The sequence below is a fragment of the Dendrobates tinctorius genome, unplaced genomic scaffold, assembly GCF_039654945.1.
Source record: "Dendrobates tinctorius isolate UK_male_01 unplaced genomic scaffold, ASM3965494v1 ptg000229l, whole genome shotgun sequence".
NCBI classification, from domain to species: Eukaryota; Metazoa; Chordata; class Amphibia; order Anura; family Dendrobatidae; genus Dendrobates; species Dendrobates tinctorius.
The window spans coordinates 2,848,859-2,873,757 of NW_027361896.1; the positions used below are offsets into that span (position 1 = coordinate 2,848,859).

Sequence of the window (24,899 nt, forward strand, 5' to 3'; positions counted from 1 at the left end):
TATAGGTAGAACGATATACAGTAATGTCAAATATTCACTGCAGAAAAAAATTGGATCATCTCCTCTATTAAGTTTTGCATTTTCTAAGGCATTAGTACCTCTCGTATCTCGTCCTCCCATGACTCTCTTTAATTCCTCCATTCTGTCACTAGCATTTCCCCAATTGCATTCAAGATCTGAAGACAATCCTTTGTGATATCCTACAGGGGGCTGCAACTTTTCACAGAGTTGGGATGGGAGCCATACCCGAAGTAATGCACACGCAGCCCTATGACCTAGATTGTATTGTGTCACTACAGCCTCTAACCTATTGGAGAGACTAAAGGGCCAGTCACACTAAGAGATATCGCTAGCAATATCGCTATAACTAGTGACGTTATAGCGATATTGCTAGCGATATCTCTGTGTGTGATACTTACCTACGACCCGCTCCCCCACTGGTAATCGCTGATCGCGCGAGAACGTTCAGGACTGTTTCTCGTCGTCAGCTTCCTGCGGCGCTTCCTGCTGTGAGGACGAGCGACGCGTGGAGCCGGGCGGGAGGACTCAGGATCGCCAGGTGTGACAGGTAAGTAGCGACCCCCGTCCCCAGCGATGTCGCTAGTGAGATCTGGCTATGTGGCAGCTCACTAGCGACCACTTAGCGATGTACCAGCGATCCTGACTGCGTCAAGGAACTTATCTAGATGCATAGTGAGCACTTTGAACCCCCAGGTGCTTCACAAATTGATCCGTAAAAAAGAAAAAGTACTTTTTTTTTCACAGAAATTTTTTTAGCCTCAGTTTTTTCATGTTCACATGGGCAACAGGATAAAATGGGTCCTAAAATTTGTTGGGCAATTTCTCCTGAGTACATCGATACCTCATTTGTGGTCATAAACCACTGTTTGGGCGCACGGCAGGGCCCGGAAGGGAAGGAGCGCCATGTGACTTTTTGATTGGAAAATTAGCTCCAATCGTTAGCGGACACCATGTTACATTTGGAGAGCCCCTGTGTGCCTAAACATAGGAGCTCCCCCACAAGTGACCCCATTTTGGAAACTAGACCCCGAAGGAACTTATCTAGATGTGTGGTGAGCACTTTGAACCCCCAAGTGCTTCACAGAAGTTTATAACGCAGAGCAGTGAAAATAAAAAATCATTTTTTTTGCTCAAAAATGATTTTTTAGCCCGCTATTATTTTATTTTCACAAGGCTAACAGGAGAAATTGAACAACAAAAGTTGTTGTGCAATTTGTCCTGAGTACACCGATACCCCATATGTGGGGGGGAACCACTGTTTGGGAGCACGGGAGAGCTCAGAAGGGAAGGAGCGCCATTTTGGAATGCAGACTTTGATGGTATGTTCTGCGGACGTCATGTTGCGTTTGCAGAGCCCCTGTGTGCCTAAACAGTAGAAACCCCCACAAGTGACCACATTTTGGAAACTAGAACCCCCAAGGAGCTTATCTAGATGTGTAGTGAGCACTCTGAATCCCCAAGTGCTTCACAGAAGTTTATAAATGCAGAGCCATGAAAATAAAAAAATATTTTTTTTTCCTCAAAAATGATTTTTTAGCCCGCTATTTTTTATTTTCCCAAGGGTAACAGGATAAATTGGACCCCAAAAGTTGTTGTCCAGTTTGTCCTGAGTACACTGGTATCCCATATGTGGGGGGAAACCACTGTTTGAGCGCACGGCATGGCTCAGAAGGGAAGGAGCGTCATTTGACTTTTTGAATGGAAAATTAGCTCCAATCGTTAGCGGACACCATGTCGTGTTTGCAGAGCCCCTGTGTGCGTAAACTTTGGAGCTCCCCCACAAATGACCCCATTTTGGAAACTAGACCCCCTAAGGAACTTATCTAGATGCATATTGAGCACTTTGAACCCCCAGGTGCTACACGGAAGTTTATAACGCAGAGCCGTTAAAATAAAAATATTTTTTTTCCTCAAAAAATAAATTTTCAGCCTGCTATTTTTTATTTTCACAAGGGTAACAGGATAAATTGGTCCCAAAAGTTGTTGTCCAGCTTGTCCTGAGTACGCTGGTACCCCATATGTGGGGGGACCACTGTTTGGGCACACGTTGGGGCTCGGAAGGGAAGTAGTGACGTTTTGAAATGCCGACTTGATGGAATGGTCTGTGGGCGTCATGTCACGTTTGGAGAGCTCCTGATGTACCTAAACAGTGCAACCCCCCCACAAATGACCCCATTTTGGAAACTAGATCACCCAAGGAACTAATATAGATGTGTGGTGAGCACTTTGAACCCCCAAGTGCTTTACAGAAGTTTATAACGCAGAGCCGTGAAAATAAAAAAAATTTTTTTTTTCCTCAAAAAATGATTTTTAGTCCACTATTTTTTATTTTCACAAGGGTAACAGGATATTTTGGACCCCAAAAGTTGTTGTCCAGTGTGTCCTGAGTACGCTGGTACCCCATAAGTGGGGGGGACCACTGTTTGGGCACACGTTGGGGCTCGGAAGGGAAGTAGTGACGCTTTGAAATGAAGACTTGGTGGAATGGTCTGTAGGCGTCATGTTAAGTTTGCAGAGCCCCTGATGTACCTAAACAGTGGAAACCCCCCACAAGTGACCCCATTTTGGAAACTAGATCACCCAACGAACTAATATAGATGTGAGGTGAGCACTTTGAACCCCCAAGTGCTTCACAGAAGTTTATAACGCAGAGCCGTGAAAATAAAAAATATTTTTTTTCCTCAAAAAATGATTTTTAGTCCACTATTTTTTATTTTCACAAGGGTAACAGGATATTTTGGACCCCAGAAGTTGTTGTCCAGTGTGTTCTGAGTACGCTGGTACCCCATAAGTGGGGGGGACCACTGTTTGGGCACACGTTGGGGCTCGGAAGGGAAGTAGTGACGCTTTGAAATGAAGACTTGATGGAATGGTCTGTGGGCGTCATGTTACGTTTGCAGAGCCCCTGATGTACCTAAACAGTGCAAACCCCCCACAAATGACCCCATTTTGGAAACTAGATCACCCAAGGAACTAATCTAGATGTGAGGTGTGCACTTTGAACCCCCAAGTGCTTCACAGAAGTTTATAAAGCAGAGCTGTGAAAATAAAAAATTATTTTTTTTTCTCAAAAAATTATTTTTAGCCCAATATTTTTTATTTTTACAAGGGTAACAGGATAAATTGGACCCGAAAAGTTGTTGTCCAGTTTGTCCTGAGCACGCTGGTACCCCATAAGTGGGGGGGGCCACTGTTCAGGGACACGTTGGGGCTTGGAATGGATGTAGTGACGTTTTGAAATGCCGACTTGATGGAATGGTCTGTGGGCGTCATGTTACATTTGCAGAGCCCCTGATGTACCTAAACAGTGGAAACCCCCCACAAGTGACCCCATTTTAGAAACTAGACCCCCCAAGGAACTTATCTAGATGTGTGGTGAGCACGTTGAACCCCCAAGTGCTTCACAGAAGATTATAACGCAGAACCGTAAAAATAAAAAATCATTTTTTTTCCACAAAAATAATTATTTTAGCCCCCATGTTTTAATTTTCCCAAGGGTAACAGGAGAATGGGGATGATCTGAGGGCTGGGGGGGCGGAGGGAAGGCGGGGGGGCAGATTATGACGGCGGCTGCCGATCGGTGCCGTCAGACGGTGGCAGCAGCCAATCGGTGCCGTCAGTCGGTGTGGGGGGTAGGGGGGTCGGGTCTCGGTGTCCAGCCATGTCCGATGCTATTTCAGCATCGGCCATGGCTGGATTGTAATATTTCACCAATTTTCATTAGTGAAATATTACAATCGCTCTGATTAGCAGTTTCACTTTTAACAGCCAATCAGAGCGATCGTAGGCACGTAGGGGCTAAGCCACACCCCCAGGTGTTAACTCTGAAGGGTCCTTTGTGTGCGGGTCAGGTGACCTTTCAGTGACCCCGGTCACCCGACCCGCAGGGGGACAATCAATTCATGACGCCACATAGGCGTCATGGGTCGCATTGTCAAGACTTCATGACGTCTACGTGGCGTCAAAGGTCGTGAAGGGTTTAACAGCGAATTCTCCCTCATTTGTCTCAATCTACCTGACTCAGGAGTAAAGAGAGAGGAACTCTGATTTGGGTTATGTGATAAAACACTCCGGTATCGCCTTTGCTGGGGTCAAAGGTCACGTGCATTCAGCATGAAACTCAGGAGCACAGCCGGGTTCCGGGTATAACTGACACTGGGCCAGGTTTATTAAAGGTGAAAGCAATGCATAAAGGAAAAAAAACATAAAACAAATCCTTGCCTGTCCGGCACTAACTAAACAAGGTACAACCTAACTACCAACTGGCGGGTTTCTCCCGTCCAGCCAAACCACAGTTACCGTGGGCACTGCTTTCATTCACGTGTGTCTCTCACACAGACAGGCCTATCTGTGTCCCCAGGCTGAGACACTCACACAACCATCTGGCATCCTTTTATATCCGCCTCCCATAATTCATTAGTAACCAGGTGAGATACTGACCAGACTAGGCCACATAGGAAAGATATACCTGCCCTCATCCACTATTCCCACATGATTCTCACATATCCCCCCTCTGATCAGACCACTTCGAACAATGACACCCGCCAAACAGTGCACTCGGGACAGGGCATCTGCATTCCCCATCTGTACCCCTGGGCGGTGCTCCACCATAAAAGTGTAGGCCTGCAGGGCAAGCAACCACCGGGTCACCCGGCTATTCTGCTCCTTGTGCAAGTGCATCCACTTGAGAGGGGCATGGTCAGTGATCAGCCTGAACTTTCGGCCCATCAGGTAATATTTGAGGGCCTCTAGAGCCCACTTAATGGCTAGGCACTCTTTTTCCACTACCGCATACTTTTGCTCATGTTTATTCAGCTTCCTGCTGAGATAGAGGACTGGGTGTTCCACTCCGTCCCTCGCTTGACAGTACGGCCCCGATACCGGTATCAGAGGCATAAACTCGCTGCGGAAGTCCGGAGTCACCAGTAAGGGTTGAGAGCAAAGTGCCCGTTTTAGGCTATGGAAAGCTTCTTCAGCCGCTAAATTCCATTTAATCATGACGAAATCTTTCCCTTTGGTAAGAGGGAGGTAGCGATGGCTGCAAAATTGGGGATGAACCGGCGATAATAGCCAGCTATCCCCGGAAAGGCTTGCACTTGCTTCTTGTTGACTGGTTGCGGCCAGTCCTGAACCGCTTGAATCTTATCAACCTGGGGTTTAACAATACCCCTCCCAATTACATACCCCAAATACCGGGCTTCTTCTAGCCTGATGTGACATTTCTTGGGGTTTGCGGTTAGACCTGCCTCCCACAGGTCGTCAATCACAGCTTGTACTTTCTGGAGATGAGTCTCCCAGTCCAAGCTGTAAATGACAATGTCATCCAAATAGGCCAAAGCGTACTGCCTATGTGGCCTCAGGACTCGATCCATCAGTCTCTGGAAGGTCGCCGGTGCTCCGTGCAGTCCAAACGGCATATACACATATTGAAATAAACCTTCCGGCGTAGCAAATGCCGTCTTTTCTCTGGCCGCCTCCGCCAGAGGGATCTGCCAATACCCCTTTGTTAGGTCTATGGTCGTAATATACCGGGCTTTTCCTAGCCGATCTATTAACTCGTCGACCCGGGGCATAGGGTAGGCATCAAATTTTGAGACCGCATTCAGTTTCCTGAAGTCATTGCAGAACCGGATGGTGCCGTCCGGTTTAGGAATTAACACAATCGGGCTGGACCAAGCACTGTGCGATTCCTCAATGACACCTAACTCTAACATTGCCTTCACTTCTCGGGAAATGGCTTCACGGCGCGCTTCCGGAATTCTGTAGGGTTTCACGTGAACTGTGACACCAGGTTCCGTTACGATGTCATGTTTCATTAGTGTAGTCTGCCCGGGTTTTTCTGAGAAAAACTTTTGGTTGTGAAGTAGAAACTGCCTGACCTCAGTCTTTTGCCGCTCCGAGAGAGTCTCTGCAACCCATACCTCCGGTACGGTATGCGAGCAGATGGGACGGGCCAGCTCCGCTTACAAGGCAGACCAATCTTTCCAGGGTTTCATCAGATTTACATGATAAACCTGTTCCGGTTTCCGTTTACCTGCCTGGTATACCTTGTAGTTTACTTCAACTCTTTCCTTAATCTCAAAGGGGCCCTGCCACTTTGCTAGGAACTTACTGTCCACTGTGGGGACCAGGATCAACACCCTATCTCCGGGTGCAAACGTACGGATCTTGGCGCCCCTATCATAGATTCTTTTTTGGGCTCCTTGAGCCTGCATCATGTGTTCTTTGACGATAGGCATAACAGCCGCAATACGGTCCTGCATTTGGGATACGTGATCTATCACCGTTTTAAACGGAGTGACCTGACCCTCCCAGGTTTCTTTGGTGACATTTATCAGTCCGCGAGGACGTCGGGCGTACAATAACTCGAAAGGCGAGAATCCCGTGGAAGACTGGGGCACTTCCCTGATGGCAAAAAGCAAATATGGAAGTAAATAGTCCCAGTTCTTCCCGTCCTTGTCTATCGCCTTTCTCAGCATCTTCTTCAGAGTTTTATTGAACCGTTCGACCAACCCGTCTGTTTGAGGGTGATACACGGATGTGCGTAACGGTTCGATTTGTAACAACCGGCAGAGCTCCTTCATTACCCTGGACATAAAGGGAGTCCCCTGGTCGGTGAGTATCTGTTTTGGTTTACTGACCCGACTAAACACATGCACCAGTTCCTTGGCAATCGTCTTGGTGGCCGTGTTACGCAAAGGGATGGCCTCCGGGTAACGAGTGGCATAATCCAAGATGACCAGGATATGTTGGTGTCCACGTGCAGACCGTGAAAGGGGCCCAACTAAATCCATCCCAATCCTCTCAAATGGGACCTCAATAATAGGTAGGGGTACCAAAGGGCTACAGAACCGGGGCTTAGGCGCAGAGGCTTGGCAGTCAGAACAAGACTCACAATATACACGAATATCGTGATGCATGCCTGGCCAAACAAAACAGTGTAATATCCTTTCGGTGGTTTTATGGACTCCCAGGTGACCTCCCATCACATGTCCGTGGGCCAGGTCCAGCACCTAGCGCCGGTAGGGTTTTGGCACGACTAATAGTTGCACCGTGTCTTCCCCCTTTTTCTCTATCTGATATGGTAAATCATTCTCCAGGACCATGTAAGGATATGCCAGCATAGAGCCAGGTTCTACGGGTACCCCAATTATCACTTTTACATTTGTCCTAGCCTGAGAAAGGGTAGGATCCTTTATTTCCTCGCTTTGGAAGTGATCTTTCTGAACTTCCAAATCCGGCATACGGGGAGGTGGACGGCTGTTGGCCTCCTCCTCTTCCCCGGTCTCCTCCGTATCACCCGCCATGACTGAAAAAGGGGAACTGCAGGTCATTTCCAGCAGAATCTTCCCCCGAGTCTTCCGGGGGAACCTCATCCAGGGGTTCGGGACCCACATGCACCCTGGGAGAAGAACCATGTACACTATTACCCTGGGGCATCAACTGATTCTCCCACAATTGCCAGAAGTGGGGAAAGTCCCGGCCCAAGATAACATCATGCAATAATGCAGGGACGAGTCCCACTTTATGTTGCACAGACCCATAGGAAGTAGAAATGCATATAACCATGGTGTGGTACGAATAGGTGTCTCCATGCACACACGTTTCAGAAAATTTGTCTGATGGTCCAGTCGGGGCCGACACCAGACTGGCCTTCACCAGAGTCACCACACTTCCTGAGTCTAACAATGCCACCACATTTTTGCCATCAACAGTTAAATCACACAAGTGTTTTTCCACATCCTTTTGACCGGCATTCACACTCACTACCCGTGCAACCATAGACATGCGGTTTTTAGAGTCTGTGACGTCGCACTGCATGGGTTCAGCAGTGACCGGACAGTTCGCAGCAATGTGGCCCATCTCTTGGCAGCGGAAACACCTAACGAGCCCCTTGCTTAGACCATAGTTCGTTACTCTCAGCCTCGCAGTGCGGGCAGTCCCGTTTTCCTCCCCCACTGTCTTAGGGATTTTTCCTTCTCCCCTCCTCCCTGGAACAGTCTTACCGGTTCCACGTGGAGATGATGAAGAATGAGGTGGGGTAGCGTCGTCTCGGAGTCCTTCCGCCACGGAGTAACGTTCAACCAGATCCCTAGTTGATCTGCCATTGTAGGATTTCCATGGCTTACCCACTTCCTCAGGGCTGGCGGTAGAGCTGTCCAGGACGACTCTCTGGATTATCTCTGGCGCTGTCAGCACCTCGGGTTGTAGCCACTTCTTCGTCACGTGGATCAGGTCGAACATCTGTGACCGCGGTGGTTTATCCGGCTGATAAGTCCATTGGTGCACTCTCTGTGCACGGACAGCGGTCGTCACTCCCAGCCGGGCCAAGATCTCAGCTTTCAGTTTGTCAAAGTCGTATGCGGCTTCAGGTTCTAAGTCATAATAAGCCTTTTGGGCCTCATCGGAAAGAAATGGGGCTATCAGGCCGGCCCAGCGGGCCTTCGGCCATTATTCCCGCACCGCCGTCCGTTCAAACGTGGTCAGGTATGCCTCGATGTCATCTTCGGTCGTCATCTTCTGCCAGTACCGACTCACGTGAATCACTCTCGGCTCGGCTTCCAGGTTAACCTCAGGTAAGCTTGCCAGGCGCTGCGCCACCTGCTGGAGAAGCGAACGATCGGTAGCTGTCATGTCCACCAACTCCTTCAGCTGGGCCATCATCACCCGATTAGCTTCTTGCTGGACGGCGGTGGACTGTACCAGCGCTTTCACCACGTCCTCCATGTTCATGCGTCCAACGTGATGCCCGCGTTCTCCACCACAATGTGATAAAACACTCCGGGATCGCCTTTGCTTGGGTCAAAGGTCACGTGCGTTCAGCATGAAACTCAGGAGCACAGCCGGGGTCCGGGTATAACTGACACTGGGTCAGGTTTATTAAAGGTGAAAGCAATGCATATAGGAAAAAAAACTTAAAACAAATCCTTGCCTGTCCGGCACTAACTAAACAAGGTACAACCTAACTAACAACTGGCGGGCTTCTCCCGTCCAGCCAAACCACAGTTACCGTGGGCACTGCTTTCATTCACGTGTGTCTCTCACACAGACAGGCTCTCTGTGTCCCCAGGCTGAGACACTCACACAACCACCTGACACCCTTTTATATCGGCCTCCCATTATTCATTAGTACCCAGGTGATATACTGACCAGACTAGGCCACATAGGAAAGGTATCTGGGCGAGATATACCTGCCCTCATCCACTATTCCCACATGATTCTCACAGTTACCTTCAGGGCTATCAGCAGTGCATACAGGCTGCTCCTCCCCCCTTTTCCAGCCTCTTTCCTCCTGGTCATTAGATTTGCACATTTGATTACAGCAATGATTATTCATTTTAGTATTTTCCTGTGATTTCAAAGACATACTATCATTTTCTTTTAGTTCCAGCTTTACATTAGCATCATGCAACTGATTTCTAAGTATTGTCATAACATTATTATACTTTGCTTCTTTTTCTTCTAGCAAAGCAATTTGCTGTTCCCTAAGTTTACATCTTTCCTTATACTCCTCGAGCTTATCTTCTAACTCACAATTTTGGTAAATCATATTATCTACCTCATCCCTTAGATTTTCACATTCACAACTATGATCTTCAGCACTAGCAATAGCCATACTGACTTCCTGTTCAATTTTGTCCACATCATCTCTTAATTGAGCTTTCTCTGAATACCAATGCAATTCCTTTTGTTCTGCAATTCCTTTCATTTTCAACAACATACACAAAACATTTGCTAACTTCTCTTTGCTTTCTTTTTTGACAATTTACTTTTGTTCTCACTTTGCCCTTCACATTGCTTCATTAGGTCATTAAATTGATGTGTCAATGCATCATCTTCACAAGTATTAAACTGAGCAGAGGCATACTTTTCAATAAATTTACTGACTATTTCCATGTTATTTTCAACTATTTCCACAGAAGACAAACAAAAATAAACAAATCAACTTTCCAAACAGAAATTAACAAACCACAATACAGAAACCAGTGAATATCACTTCACTAAAACAGGAACTCAGATTGAATACAATCTTCCCTCAGGCAGTCACAATCCAACACTAGAGTCTTGTGACTTTACCTATATCTGACTGACAGTATCTCATGCACTTGATCAAATACAGATCCAAGATCCAGGCCAAGAGTGATCTCCTATTGAAGCATAAGGCTACTTCCCCTTAACATGAGATGTAGATTTTAACCTCTAACTCACTTTCTTCTCAGAGATGTCTGGTTTTATCCTTTAGATCTTATGCGAAACTCAATCAACAGGGTGCTACCGTAACTTTACCGGCAAAAATTCAACAACACTTAAACAAACAAACAAACACATACCAATAGGCCTAAACTTAACAGAAAGACATTAATAAACATAAAATATAATGCATGTATAAAATCTAATTAAAGGAATGTTTGCTTACCAATTAAGCGCGTCCACTCACTGATGAAAAATATCACAGGACTTCCGGTCAATATCTCAGGAGTTCCAGTTTGCACGAACCAGCGTGTCACTTGTTCACCGATAAGATATTCTCCTTGGGTCTGTTTCCTTGAAGAAGGGATTTCTTGTCTGGTCTTAAAATTGGATTTTCTCCGGCTCTTGGATGAAGCAGTTGGGAACTTTGGTTCTGCGTAGATAATTGTTTTTCCACGATCCGCTGGGGTGCCAAATGTTGGAGGTGGTTTCCCGTCCTGAATATTTCCTATATAATCAATAACTCAAGTTTGGGAGAATGACAAAGATATTTAATGACAAGTAAAATAAGATAGTAATAAGACAATTCAAACAATAATATAACAATAAAACCTTCCTTCAATGTCCTAGAATTAGATAAATACCAATACAAATATCTATGTAATACAAGTATGCTTAGCAATGGTTCTTCATGGCAATAATGAGAGAGAGATTGCCTTGATTCTTCCTCCATTTATACCCAGATTTCACATTCACACCCACATACAACCCATGACTCCACCCTTCTTCCGGTATCTTCTGTGGCAAATGTCCAATCATCTTCCTGTAATAGGAACACTGTCATTGGCTGCAGTATTCATCATTTTCCTGTAGATGGCGTCCTTGTATTTAGGATAAGTCCTGGTGTCAAAAGGCCTGAGGGTATTCAGTTTAGGCCAAGACTAGATGTCCATCTGAAGAACAATAGTTTATCATCCAAGCACCACAGACATTGTGTATCAATATACATATCCATAGGCCGGAGACAGGATGTCTATCTCAGGAACACTGGTTCGTAATGGAAACCCACAGGAGCTGTGTACGTATGTAGATAACCATAGGTCACAAACAGGATAGAGGCTATTCATTCAAGACCTCCACAGTGTGCACCTATATCTTCTATTATGTTGGAGGGCCAGTATTCATTTCGTATGCAGAAGCACTTTTGTCTTATGTCTAAAACAAAAGGACAACACACAAGAACATAGGCCTTCTCAGGTACACAGTCTTGTATCTGGTTTCAGCTCTCAAAAACTCAATATAGAGTTCAGTGATTCCTATACATAGATTGTCCATGTTATCTTCCAACAGGCATCTTAATGAATAGATAACCCCTGCTGTGTTGCACGTAATGAAATCCCGGATTTTAAATATATAATTTTCGTTGGATATGATAAACTGTTTTTCTGTTTTTAATGTTTTACAAATCCTGCAACCATGGCATGGGTAATAGCCGGGTCTCTGATCAAAGGGACCAGATTGGGGTACTTTTCTTGGATTGGCTATAGGTACTGTTGGTGCCACTAGATTCCCCAAATTTCTTGCCTTTCTATAAATGAATTTTGGCTCCATTGGTAATAGATCCCCTATGGTCTTATCTTCCCATAAAATCCCCCAGTATTTTTTTTACAATTTTTCTCAGAATATGAGTATTTGCACTATACTGGGTTATGATTGGGAAATCACCATTCATATCATATTGTGAATCACGGTTATGTTTATCTTGGAGTAAGTTATCCCTAGGAATATTATTTATTTTTTCTCTTTCATCCAAAGGGAAATCTCTATATCCTGTCTACTTAAATTTATCCATTCGTGCATTTGTTTCATCTAGGAAATCTTGTTTTCGTGAACAATTTCTATGTTCTTGTATAAATTGACTCTTTGGGACATTGATGAGCCAACTGTTCAGGTAAATATAGTTATTAGAGTCAGTCGGTTTATGATATGCTTTAGTGTGGATAGTTCCATTGTCTATAAAAATATTAAGATCTAAAAAATGTACTGACACCCTACTCGTCACCGTATTAAAATTTAAAAAATATTGATTTTTATTTATGTCCGTTAAAAACTGTGTCAATGTATCTGGACCCCCTGACCAATTAAAAAAAACATTGTCGATAAAGCGAAGCCAGAGGACCAGGTTATCACCCAGCACGCCATCGAGGTAGATGGCTTCAGATTCCCATCTATGCACATAGAGATTTTGCATTGCTAGGCCCGAACCTGATCCCCATAGCTGTGCCCTACCGCTGGGAGTAGTAGTTCGTCCTGTAATAAAAATAATTCTGAGTTAAAATAAATGCATTAAGCATTCAATAAGGAAATTTGTTGCTCTGGCCATAAACCTGATTCAGTTAAAAAATGTTTTGTTGCTTGACATCCTTTATCGTGTTGGATCACAGTGTATAAAGAAGTAATATCCAGTGTGCCTAAAATATAATGATCCTGCCATTGAATATCCCTTAAAATATTTAAAACATGTGAACTGTCTTTTAAATGGGATGGAAGTGTCAATACTACTTTTTGTAAATGGCAGTCCACGTACTTAGACATATTAGCATTAAGGCACTGGATTCCCGAGATAACTGGTCTTCCTGGGGGGGGGGGTTAATAAGATCTTTGTGAACTTTTGGCAAGTACCGTATATACTCGAGTATAAGCCGACCCGAGTATAAGCCGACCCCCCTAATTTTGCCACAAAAAACTGGGAAAACTTATTGACTCGAGTATAAGCCTAGGGTGGGAAATGCTCCATAGATTATTCCCCCATATGCTGCCCTCATAAGAAGCTCCATAGATTATTCCCCCATATACTGCCCCCATAAGAAGCTCCATAGATTGTTCCCCCATATGCTGCCCCCATTAGAAGCTCCATATTGTTCCCCCAGATACTGCCCCCATTAGAAGCTCCATATACTGCCCCCATTAGAAGCTCCATATTGTTCCCCCATATGCTGCCCCCATTAGAAGCTCCATATTGTGCCCCCATATACTGCCCCCATTAGAAGCTCCATATTGTTCCCCCATATACTGCCCCCATTAGAAGCTCCATATACTGCCCCCATTAGAAGCTCCATATTGTTCCCCCATATACTGCCCCCATTAGAAGCTCCATATTATTCCCCCATATGCTGCCCCCATAAGAAGCTCCTTAGATTATGCCCCCATGTGCTGCTGCTGCTGCATGTAAAAATAAAAAAAAATGACATACTCACCTCTCCGTCGCTGGGTGTCAGATACTCACCTGTCCTGCGTCCATGGCTGCTCACCGCTATCTGCCACGTCATCGGTCAGTGACGTTCAGACTGCAGGGGGCGCGGCGCGCACTAATCACGTCACCGCGCCCTCTGCTGTCTGAAGTCACTGACCGATGACAGACAGCAGCAAGCAGCCATGGACGCAGGACAGGTGAGTATCGCTATACTTACCCGTCCTGACGCTGTGTCTTGAGCCCCCAGTTTCTCCACGCTCTCTCTTCCTGCCTTCAGCGGTCACGTGGTGCCGCTCATTAAAACTCATGAATATGCGCATATTCATGAGTTTTAATGAGCGGCACCACGTGACCGCTGAAGGCAGGAAGAGAGAGCACGGGGAGAAGCTGGGGGCTCAAGACACAGCGTCAGGACGGGTAAGTATGACCTGACACCCCCGCCCCCCTCCCCCTCTGACCCCCGGTGTATATGACTCGAATATAAGCCGAGAGGGGGACTCTCAGCCCAAAAAAACGGGCTGAAAATCTCGGCTTATATTCGAGTATATACGGTAATAAAAAAAGCTATCCTTGGATGTGAAGTGTCAATGAATTCAAATTCTCGTTTATTTAAAATACCTGAATCATAGACTCTCTTAATAAGCATTTTCATCTCATGTTTATAAGTATCCGAAGGATCCTTGTGCATAGTATGAGTTATTTTTAATGGTTTCAACACACCACTTAATTATTTTACTAATTATTGACATGGTTTCAATCAGTTATACTGTATATATATATTCTCCCTTCCACGGAGTTCCCAGAAGGTCATTGAAGTTTAAATGTTCAGAAAGATAGTCAAGCAGTCCAAAGAGGACAAATAACTGGGTTTTATTATCTTAACACTTATCTTCCAAAGGAATGCAAATGATCAGGTCATTTACATTCATCTTCTAACAAAAGGACCTTTGCCCAGGAGATGTTTATCCTAATTGGAGGCAGTTTCAGTGTCCAGTACTCATAATTTGTTGACATCAAAGAAGTTTATACACATAAAGAGCACACAGACATAGAGGGAGGAGGACACAGACAAAGAGCAGAGGGGAAATGTGACAGATGAGAGAGAATACAGAGATGAGAGATGGACATAGATTGAATTCTACCTGAGTTATGTAATGTATGTTTAATTCATGTGTATATTTGTTTATACTGTTTATTATTTAATCTTATCATTTATTAAGTAAACCAATTTAGTAAATTCAATTCTTGTGTGAGCATTTTCTTATTCATTACAATCCAGTAGAATCCGTTACAAAACACCTTGGTTAATTTTTCATATGTTTGCCTGTCACTCAAAAGTCTTAGACATTCTTTCTCATAGTCCACAGAATCTAAAGGGCCTGTCACACTAAGCGATATCTCTAGCAATATCGCTATAACTTGTCTATGTCTATAGCAATATTGCTAGCGATATCGCTGTGTGTGATACTTACCTACGACCCGCTCCCCCGCTGGTTATCGCTGATCGCGCGAGAACAGGCTGGACCAATTCTCGTCGCCAGCTTCCTGCTGGGCTTCCTGTGGAGAGACGAGCGACGAGCGTGGACGCGGGCGGGAGGACGCAGGATCGCCTAGTGTGACAGGTAAGTAGCGACCCCCGTCCCCAGCGATGTCGCTGGTGAGATATGCCTGTGTGGCAGCTCACTAGCGACCACTTAGCGATGCACCAGCAATCCTGACAGCGTCATATCGCTGGTCGGGATCGCTGGTGCATCGCTAAGTGTGACAGTACCTTAAAATATATACTTAGAAAAAACCTCGGCACACAGTATAATATGAAACTATTATTTATTCATCCAAAAAAGGCATGATATGATGTTATGAGACCAATATTATACAGACAAATAATCAAAGTTTCGGCTATTAAGCCTTCCTCAAGATTTTATCTATAAGACAGAAAACAACAAAACAGCCAATGTAAGCTTCCTTTACAGAAATTGGTATCATATAGAAGTCTCATACACTTATAAATCAAAAAAGAAAAAGAAAATAGAATTTTGGAAACAATTTTACTTTTGTTAGGAAGTTATAAGGGTTAAAAGTTGACCAGCGATTTCTCATTTTTACAACAAAATTTACAAAACCATTTTTTTAGGGACCACATCACATTTGATGTCACTTTGAGGGGTGTACATGACAGAAAATACCCAAAAGTGACACCATTCTAAAAACTGCACCCCTCAATTTGCTCAAAACCACATTCAAGACTTTTTTTTAACCTTTTATGTGCTTCACAGGAAGTGAAGCACTGTGGAAGAAAAAAAATGCACATTTAACTTTTTTTCACAAACATTTTACTTCAGAGACAATTTTTTTTATTTTTACAAGTGTAAAAAAGAAAATGAACCACAAAATTTGTTGAGAAAAAGCCAGCTCACCGAAATAGATGGCAGGTGCATGGAAGTCTGTCCTGGTTAAACGAATTGATCAGATGAATGAAAAAAATAAATCTTCCAGCTCCTTAGATGAAAATCATTAAAAATTCACTTTATTGAAAATTCATTATGGAAAACAAGTGAATGCGCCGGGAATTTATTGTGACAGGCAAACAGAGCGACGCCGTTTCAATCACAGTAGTGATCTTTGTCAAAGCTCATAGTGCTACCATCTTTAATACATCTATTTAAATCAATGGCCAGCAATCATTGCCAGTGATAAGATCACATGATGTGAAGTTAGGTCCTGAGCAAATATATTCTTAATTAATACCGTAACAATTAAAACAACAAAATCATGTATAAGATGGTAAAGAAATGTACATAATTTCAATCCCTGAAAAAGAAAAAATATAAGAGAATGTGTTTTTTAATTTCTCCTGAATACGATGATACCCCATATTTGGGGTAAATCACTGTTTGGGTGCATGGCAGAGCTCGGAAGGGAAGGAGCGCCGTTTGACTTTTTCCACGCAGAATTGGTTGGAATTGAGATCGGAGGCCATGTCACGTTTGGAGAGCCCCTGATGTGCCTAAACATTGGAAAACCTCCACAAGTGACACTATTTTGGAAATTAGACCCCCCACGGAACTTATCTAGATGTGTAATGAGCACTTTTAACCCCCAAGTGCTTCACAGAAGTTTATAACGTAGACCCGTGAAAATATAAAACAATTTTTTCCACAAAAATGATCTTTTCACCCCTAAATTTTTATTTTCCCAAGGGTAACAGGAGAAATTAGACCCCAAAAAGTTGCTTTGCAATTTGTCCTGAGTATGCTGATACCCCATATGTGGGGGTAAACCACTGTTTGGGTGCACAGCAAAGCTAGGAAGGGAAGGAGCGCCGTTTGACTTTTTCAACACAAAATTGGCTGAAATTGAGATCGGATGCCATGTTGTGTTTGGAGAGCCCCTGATGTACCTAAACAGTAGAAGCCCCCCAATTCTAACCCTAACCCCAACACACCCTAACTCTAATCCCAACCCTAATGGTAACCCTAATCACAACTCTAACCCCAACACACCCCTAACTCTAATCCCAACCATAACCCTTAACAGAAAGCTAATCCTAACACACCCCTAAACCTAATCCAAACCCTAACTGTAATCCCAACCCTTGCCCCAACACTAACAGTAACTTTAGCCATAACCATAACCCCAAGCCTTGCCCCAACCCTAACTTTAGCCCCAACCCTATCCCTAACTTTAGCTCTAACCTTAACCCTAACTTTAGCCCCAACCCTAACTTTAGCTCAACTCACTTTAGCCCAACTCTAACCCTAATGGGAAAATGGAAATAAAAACTTTTTTTTATTTTTCCCTAACTAAGGAGGTGATAAAGGGGGGTTTGATTTACTATTTTTTTTATTTTGATCACTGTGATAGGGTCTATCACAGTGATCAAAATGAACCAATAGGAGAAATCTCCTATTGTTGCCGGGTGCCAGTCGGCAGATCTCGGCAAGCGCACTGTGCATGTGCCCGCCATTTTATCCTGGAAGGAGATGCCAACAGCTTGTGAGACTCCAGGGGGGCATGCAGGGACACCAGAGGTACTGGGGGTGATCGGGGAACTGGGAGACTCTATTTCTCTCTCCTCTGATGTGCAATCACATCAGAGGAGTGAGAACTTAAATGGAAAATCAGACTTTTTGTGTGGTCGCCATTATACCGTTAATAACGGCGATCACAACAACGGAGTCAGTAAAAACCAACCCGAATCATGCTCTCTGTGGTCTCCGGTACAACTGGTAGCCAAGACCCCGAAGAAATTCCAATGCTGGGTGGCGTTATAACCTTAAACCTCAGCGCCGTTAAAAAGCGGCACTGTGGTTTAAGTACCCTTAACTGCCGCCATTAAAAAACATCGTTAAGGGGTTAATTTACCTTAGCAACGATACCATATTTACTTCATAGAATCGTAGAGTTGGAAGGGACCTCCTGGGCCATCTGGTCCAACCCCCTGCTCAAAGCAGGATTCGCTAAATCATCCCAGTCAGATGTCTGTCCAGCCTCTGTTTGAAGACTTCCATTGAAGGAGAACTCACCACTTCTCGTGGCAGCCTGTTCCACTCATTGATCACTCTAACTGTCAAAAAGTTTTTTCTAATATCTAATCTGTGTCTCCTCCCATTCAGTTTCATCCCATTGCTTCTAGTCTTTCCTTGTGCAAATGAGAATAAAGTTTTCTGTAAGTAACCATATGATGTCATAAAAACAACTATAAGCTTTTCTGCTTTATTATCTTTTTCTATAAATATTTTTTCCATATATGTGTGTAAGTAATTGTTCTCATCGATGTTGACATCTCCATATTATTTATATAGCTGTTTATTCCCTATAAAATTAGTGTAATACCCTGGTTACCCCTTCTATTAGCATGTACTAATTGACTACTGCAACCTCCTGCTCTGTTGTCTCCCTTCTAAAGGCCCAGTCACACATAGCGATCTCGCTAGCGAGATCGCTGCTGAGTCACAAGTATCGCTGATCGCTGCAGGAAAGCCCAGGACATTTCTTTGGTCGCTGCAGGAAAGCCCAGGACACTCTTGCACCCCTCCAATCTATTCTAAACTCTGCTGCCAGACTAATCCACTTATACCCCTGTTAGCAGTTTGTGGAATGCAGGGACAGACAGAAGGCAGAGCAAGGGTTAACAAATTAAACAGCTTAATTGAACAAGGGATTAACTCCTTGCAGGAAGACAAATGGTTAAGGGGAAAATGTGCAGAATGAGAACAGTCGTTTTAGAAACAACTTATCGTATTCTTGGTACTCCTCCAGGGCAGATGATCCCACAGGGAGTTGCAGTATCAGTAACGGCTGAAATGATGTCCAGAGGTGAATCCTTCATGTGGTGGTCCGTCTTCTGGCAGCAGCGGTCGGTGTCCGATACCTTCTGCTGAGCTCTTAGTCCATGAATTACAGTGGCCGAAGTAAACAGGGCCATGGTGTCTCTCAGGTCCAGGGTGTACCTGCCGAGGTTCACTGGCAAGGATGCCCACAGGTATTTCTCCGGTACCCGGCCTCCTCTACTCTTTGCACTCGCTGTGCTCACAGTACTGGAGCACACAGCACCTTTCTTCTAAATGATCCCGCAAGTGGCAGCTGGAGCCGGCGCACAAGGCCTTTTGCAGTGCCGGTGCTCAAGAGAAAGAGCACTCTGCTTTACCTGCCTCTTGCTGCTTGTTTGCACCCAAAATGACTGCTTCTGTACGTGCTGCTTAGAAATGCCCCCAGCTTCTGGGTCATGAGGTTGATCCAGTCCCTTACTCTTTCCCCTGGACAACAGGGGAGATAGCCTCAACTGTTCCTGACCCGGAAAGGACAGGTACCCGCTGTCACGTGTACCTGTCCTGTGTGACACGACCCGCAGGTCGGTAACTGAAACAACAAAACTGTCACGTGTACCTGTCCTGTGTGACACGACCCACAGGTCGGTAACTGAAAGAACAAGACAAAAGGGGAACACCGGGGAAACAGTTACAACGGTGGGCCCTGCAATAGGGAACGGGGACGTGGAGACCTCTTGCACTCCCCTGAGGCAGTGTCCCTGCACACTCCTAATGTTCCCTATACAGGCTCTTCACCTGTCGCCGACCAGGATACCTGAATCGCTCACTAGCTCTGCACCTATCCCTTACTAGGGAACTGGTTAGTGCGGACACTGGTCCCACCTCTGCACTAATACACACGAAGGAAAATACACCAAACAGGGGAAAACAACAAAACACCTATCTTCTCTGCTGCAGTCACCAGGCAGCAGAGTTCATCACTGGGTTAGCTTTCAGCAGTGGCTCGACACCTAAGAGCCAGCTGCTACCTTCACCATCTTTTTCTGCTGCAAACACTGGGCAGCAGAGTTCAGCACCAGATCAGCTTTCAGCAGTGGCTAAACACCTCAGAGCCAGCTGCTAACTTCACCGTGGTTGGAATCCAAAAAGGACCTGTTATAACCAACACCAGCTGATACACCGGGTGACCTTAAATAGCAAAGGAGGAGTGGTCACCATCAGCAGAGAAACCAAAGGCATGTAATAACCCCAGTGACCACCGGGGGCAAAAGGTAAAGCAAAGAAAACTATCAGACATGTAATAACACCTGTGGCCACCGGGGGGCAAAAACCCATATTAAAGCCCCAAAGACCTGAAAGGAAAAAAAGGTGTAAATGAGGGAATCCAGAATCTGACACAGATCCAAGAATTGGACTGTGACACCCGGAGCCCGGTCTTCCTCCTTACAACCCCTTCTCCTTTTAGCTCACCATTCCACTGGCGAGAGTTCCTGCAGCAGACGTTGACATTCCTCCATTTCTTGGATGATTCGTTGCCAGCTGTTGTCCATTCTGTGTGGCGTAAGTCAGGCTGAGTGGGCGAGGACGGGGTCATGCCCATGTTCAATGGATCAGCCATCTCGGGAGTTTCAGGCTCCTGTACCTCTTCTGGGTTGATGAGTCACGGTGGTTCGGAGAATTCTTCTACACAGTCGAAAGCTGTAGAAGGGGGCATTTCAGGAACAATTGGCGCTCTCTCCGGTTGGTCTGGGTCTTGTGACAAGCAAGGATGTAGCATACTTCAATGGACTACTTGAGTGGGGGCTTCTTCTTCAGGTTGAACCTCATAGACAAGACCATCAGATCCGATACGGCATTTCACCCGATACAGAGTTTTTTCCCACCGATACTTCAACTTGCCTCGAGGTCATTTGTCTCGAACTAGTACTCGGTCTCCGGCCTTGAGAGCGGTCCCTCACCGGGGCATCGCCTCTTGGTGTTCAAGCTCCCGACTCTTGGTCTGTACCAATCAATGTAGAGTCTGCAACTGGTGTCCATGTTTACGGACCCAGGTGGACACCTCCGTCTGTGGGTAATCCTCTGGATCCAATTCTAGCTCAGAAATCTCTTGCTCTTTTCGGACGAACAACAGAGTTTATGGTGTGTATCCAGTTGTGCTGTGCACCCGGTTATTGTACACCCAGACTAATTCGGCTAAATACTCAGGCCAGCGGACTTTCCTGTTTTCTTCCTATGTTCTCAACATCTGAATCAGCGTCCGGTTGAAACGCTCACAGGCCTATTTCCTTATGGGATGGTAAGGCATTGTCCTGGACTTTGCAATCTTATACAGACGACACAATTCTTCCATCACTTGCCCTTGGAAACAGGCGTCTTGGTCAAAATGAATTCTCTTTGGACAACTGTACACCCGGATGAAGTCCTGACAATGGCCTGTGACGCTGACTCGGCAATCTGATCTCAGGTCTCAATCACCACAGAAAATTTGGTAAAATGATTAGTCATCACCAGGCAGTGTTCGTATCCGAGGTGAGCTGGGCCCCCAGTTAAGTAGTTGATCACTAACACCTCTAGGGAAGCAAAAGCTATGATGGTCTGTGTAGGGGCCCTGTGAAGAAAGCAGAGTATATCTTAATTGCCCAGACAGCTATGTTTTTTACAGGCCTGGGAGAATTGACTTTTTGTCTGTATATTTAGCTTGTGGATTTAAATGTGGATTCTGGTGGGTCAAGAGGCTGACTTGCACAATAATATACCATGTAACATAGTGTGTGCTTATCTGATGTTTGTTTATATTCTGGAATCAGTTTGTTCACTTTGAATGTAGATAGGGAACGGCTGTGAGGGTGTACTGAAGGACACTGAGTAAAGGGCCCGTTACATATAGCGATATCACTAGCAATATCGCAATAACGTCACTGGTTTTGTGACGTTATAGTGATATTGCTAGCGATATCGCTATGTTTGATACTTACCTCCGACCGGCTCCCCCGCTGTCTGTCGCTGATCGCGCGAGAATGTCCTGGGCCGACGAACGACGCGTGGAGGTGGGCGGGAGGACATCAGGATCACCGCGTCTGACAGGTAAGTAGCGACCCCCAACCCCTGCTATGTCGCTGGTGAGATCTGCCTGTTTGGCAGCTCACTAGCGACCACTTAGCGATGCACCAGCGATCCTGACCGGGTCATATCGTGGTCGGGATCGCTGTTGCATCGCTAAGTGAAACAGTACCCTAATTCTAAAAATAGCTTTCCTGCCTTGGGTATAAAAGACCCTGAGACAGAGAGACGGTGTCTGATCTCATCACATAGTGCTACTAGCTGGACATTCTGCTAAACACTTAACGGACAAGAAACTGCTCAGGATCCCAGCTGAGGGCATGTCAAACCCAGCTGAAAGAACACAGGACTGTTTTCGGTTATCTCCCTACGCTTGTCGTGACCTCCTCTCTGTGTGTTATCACAGGTGGAATAGCAACCCTGGGAGCTCTGACATAACATCCACTAGCATCCCTTTGAGCCAGCGGAGGGGAGAGACCTTGTAATGTGCACCATCTTGGGGTAATTGCTGGGATTGTTCTGTTTGCTACTGGGTGTTGTGGTTCAATAAAGCTTGGCCACACTGTTTTACCCTAACCCTGTGTTGTCTGTGTAGTGTTCTGCCCACAAGGAGATAGAGCGGGCGTTCAATGGTATGAGCCCTGGTCCATGCAGTCTTGCTAAAGACAGCCGGGCCAGCGGATGAGAGCACCCACTAACCCCGTTTTTCCACACTTGGTGGCAGCGGTGGGATACTGCTCAGCCCGGGGGAGCTGCAGGGGACTGGTGTTCGTAGACAACGTCCAGGGCTTCACAACCAGGGAGGCATACAGACAGACCCAGCAGACCGTTGATGAGGCATACACAATAGGTTTCAGACTGCACCATGTCCAACCCCACCAACTCGGCCTTGGGAAGAGGACTGGAGTGGATGTATAGCTGTAACAAGATACAACAGCTACAGGATCTGTGCCAGCTACGACGTATTGAATACCGGACCACGGACACTCGTTCAGATTTGATCAAGAAATTAGTTCGTTGGGATACTCAGAACGTTGTGGAGGATGACGAAAACTCTGCTGAGATGGACCCAGAGGAATTGCCAGAACCAGGACCCTGTGCCGGTCTGGAATCTACCCAGTCACCTGTAGCCCGAATCCAGGAGTTGTTGGTTGCATTGGGACCTGGAGCCTCAATCGGTGTAAGAGCTTGTGTTATGGAATCAGTCTTGGGAGTTCCAGTACCCCTACAACCAGCATCGAACCCTACCCCCATAGTACTTCCCCAACAAGGAATGCAGCTCCGCTACAGAGACGGGCCAGTGTTTAATGAGTCAAACACCGAAGTCGATGAACATCTGCAAGATTTTGAGACTCTAATGCTGATGCACCAGGTGCCCATAGCTGATTGGGCTAAATACCTGTGGACTAGTTTGACTGGTCGGGCACGGGATGCTGCCCGGTCACTTGGGCCTCAATACTGCCAGGATTATGAAACTATTAAGGACACCCTGCTGGCACTTTTTACCATTACACCTGAGAGATATCGCATGAAGTTCCGGACATTGTCTCGCCAGGGGGTCTCCTATGTAGAATTTGGCAGTCAACTCCGGAAACACTGCAAGCGCTGACTTGACGGTAGGTCTGTCCACTATGCTGATGCCCTTCGGGATGTGATCGTGCTTGAGCAACTTATGGAGAAGATGGCCCCAGAAATTCGAGAGTGGGTAGCCGACCGGAAGCCTGACACGCCAGAGCAAGCAGCCCGATGGGCTGACGAGTTTACAGCCAACCGACCCCGCTGGAGAAACGATATGCCCACCGATCCAAGAAGACCCTTCAAACAAGGATTTGTCCGACCACCAGGCCAAAGGGTTACCAGCAGCACCCGTGAGTTGCCTAACCCACGGCGCTGCTATACATGTGGGCGCCTTGGACACATTGTTAAAGATTGCTTCCATGGCCAGGGCCCCATGCCTGGAGCCCCTCTCCCGACAAATCCAGTCAATGTCTGCCAAGACTCACCACCAGGGTCTGAGGGTCACTACCCCCGGGAAACAGAAACAAAGGATGAAGTGATATACCCTGTTCACACTATATGGCAGGTTGACCACTCTACACAGCAAACTTCCATAGCCACTGGCAGCCAGTCAAGGTCAGTGATATCAAGGCCCAGGGACCTCATCACCCTAACCAGCTCAGATATTGTACCTCCAGAATTCCATTTACCAGACTGCCAAGGGGCCTTCTCCATGACTGGAGGTCAGCGCTTGCGAAATGCGCGTATTTTTGTGTGCAATTTACCGGCCAATGTACAAGAGAAGGAGCTGGAGGAGTTGTTCCATCCGTATGGGAGGATCCATTCCATCGAGCTGAAGAATCATGGGAGAGGCAGGGCCCCATCTTTCGCCTTCATCACCTTCCAGGATCCACAGGAGGTGGAAAATGCTGTGAGTGGAAGCAATGAATACAAGTTTTGTTTTCGTTGATTACGTGTGGAGTTTGCCAGGTCACGCAGGAGACCGGGGGGGCTATGGAGGAGACTGCTGGAGGAACAGGTTACTTTCTCAGCGAACTGAATACAGGGTCCTCGTCTCAGAGCTTCCCCCCACGAGAAGTTGGCAGGATCTAAAAGATCATATGTGAAAATCTGGAGATGTCTGCTATGCTGATGTGCACAAGGATGGCACAGGGATTGTGGAGTTTGTTCGCAAGGACGACATGGAATATGCTTTGAGGAAACTGGATGATACAAAGATTTGTTCTCATAAAGGTGAGACCTCTTACATTTTTGTCTCTGTTTAAAGACATGCTAACGGACTGTCCAGACAAGTAGAGAAGGATGACCGGAAGCCTATCACGTCTGGTTAATTAAGATGGGGGAGGAATGTGAAGAAACCAGAGTATATCTTAATTGCCCAGACGGCTATGTTTTTTACAGGCCTGGGGGAATTGACTTTTTGTCTGTATATTTGGCTTGTGGATTTAAGTGTGGATTCTGGTGGGTCAAGAAGGCTGACTTGCACAATGATATACCATGTAACATAGTGTGTGCTTATCTGATGTTTGTTTATATTCTGTCATCAGTTTGTTTACTTTGAATGTAGATAGGGAACGACTGTG

The 24,899-nt window shown here is 45.8% G+C and overlaps 1 pseudogene; it reads left to right on the forward strand.

Annotated features, from left to right (window-relative positions):
* Window positions 1-23,717: 23,717 nt before the first annotated feature.
* LOC141059652 (serine/arginine-rich splicing factor 9 pseudogene) lies at window positions 23,718-24,581 on the forward strand (annotated as a pseudogene).
* The last annotated feature ends 318 nt before the right edge of the window (window positions 24,582-24,899 follow it).